This window comes from Glandiceps talaboti, chromosome 6 (assembly GCF_964340395.1).
Source record: "Glandiceps talaboti chromosome 6, keGlaTala1.1, whole genome shotgun sequence".
NCBI lineage: Eukaryota > Metazoa > Hemichordata > Enteropneusta > Spengelidae > Glandiceps > Glandiceps talaboti.
Genome location: NC_135554.1, coordinates 27501796 through 27503572, shown reverse-complemented (window position 1 = coordinate 27503572; position 1777 = coordinate 27501796). Strand labels below are relative to the sequence as shown.

Genomic DNA, 1777 nt, shown 5'->3' with positions numbered 1-1777 from the left:
ATATGATATGGTGTTCCTCGACAGAGGCTGCTGTGGCATGGTATATTACATAACTTTATTACTGTTGCTATAGACCCATTGTGCAACAAATATTTTTTATACCTGTCACTTCACCATCTATGGATAAAATCGATCCCTAATTAAAGGTACAACGTCCTTTTAAGTACCTTTGGTTAATTGATGACTAAAACGTCACAGTTGCAGCTAGTGCAGTTTTAAAGTGCATCCTTTGGTCAAATCAGGACATATTCGTAAAATCGCAAACCATCGTTACTTTGTTGTAGGGTAAATATCTACACAAAGAACAGTTTGGTTCACTAGTACTTTGGACCTTCGTGTAACATGAGGGTCGGACATTCCGTCACATTGGCACAGATGAATGGATACTTCAAGGACTCATGGAAACGGAGTCGGCAGTTGATAAAGGTACTTGACGAATTTCATTAAGATGAACAACTCATGTGGATACCCTTAAAATGAAGAGATGTTATATATTCTTAGGTGTTGAGTATACTTCGATACAGGAATATTTACTGACCATTTTTTCTCATTAGCCTTCCACTCGTCTTTCTCCTGGAATAGCTAATATCCAGGAATCTAGGGAAAATCTAATGGTCAATTAATAAAAGACCGTTGCTGTTTTACATAGTGAAGGCACGTGGATGGGTCAGGTTCGATACTATGTGCCTGTTAATGAACTTTGAAAATTTGAAATGTCTGTCTATGCTTAAAAGAGCGCTGTTGACGGGTTGACATTCCATCACACGACCTGAGATGAATCGATACTTGAACGATTCCTGGAGACGAACTAGACTGTTATGACACAATGTTTGATTTACTTAAACTAAGATGAACTGTGTTTAGATATAATGAGATGTAAAGACAATCGAAGTATTGTAACGTGTTTTGTTTGTTTTGTTTTTAGGATTTGTTCTCAGTCAGAACGAGTTCATTCGAGCTTTACAATGACTTCTGTGAGCTTCACATAGTTAATCTCCTTTGGGGAAATATAGTGTGATTCAAGTGTTCACTTGCAATATTTGTCCAGTTCACCGGAAAATGATATTACCACCGATACTCAGTGGATTGTGGCATGTCTTCCATCAAGGTGAAGGTAGAATGCTTACTGTTGTCATGACGTCACGGTTAGTTAGGGTGTTGACTCCACAACAACCATTCCCTGAGTTATGCGGTGTAAGTTGCCAAGGGTTACTGTAAAACGTGTAAATATATACATGATTTTTTTTAATTAAGGAATATTGTCAATCACTGATTGTGAGTAAAGTGTTAAGTTTCACGGTTTGAAGTAAAAAATACTTGAATCCTTTGAATGATTATAATATATGTTTTTTTATATTCCGTCATTTATTTCAACTTTAAGGTTTGGACTGACTGAACTGAACGCAATATAACAAACGTCTTATCTGACAAAACCTCAAAAAAGCACGTCCCGTAACTTCAGTGTCTGTATTTATGGATGGAGAATATATTATTTATGGTTCCAAGGATTAACAGAACAGTCGTATCATTCGTTTTCAATTTACCCTTCCAAATTAATTATATTTTACTGTCCTATGTTTATGGATCTTTTGTTGCTTGCACGTGAAATTTGGCTGCAATGATATCAACCCTACTTGGTCCCTCACATGACACCATAGATATCACGAGACACCCCTTTGTGTCCATTCGAATCATTTTTCCTGTCTGCAGATCACGTTTTCTACGTTTTATTTGTTTACAAGAAATGTCATATATTACAAGTTTTCTTTAGAACAGT

General features: G+C 36.4%; 1 long non-coding RNA gene across 1 annotated transcript; it reads left to right on the top strand.

Moving 5' to 3' along the window:
- Positions 1 to 341: 341 nt before the first annotated feature.
- Positions 342 to 1103, top strand: LOC144436127 (uncharacterized). The gene is made up of 2 exons (XR_013480933.1): positions 342 to 426; positions 926 to 1103. It is a non-coding gene; the product is annotated as an uncharacterized LOC144436127 (long non-coding RNA).
- Positions 1104 to 1777: the final 674 nt, after the last annotated feature.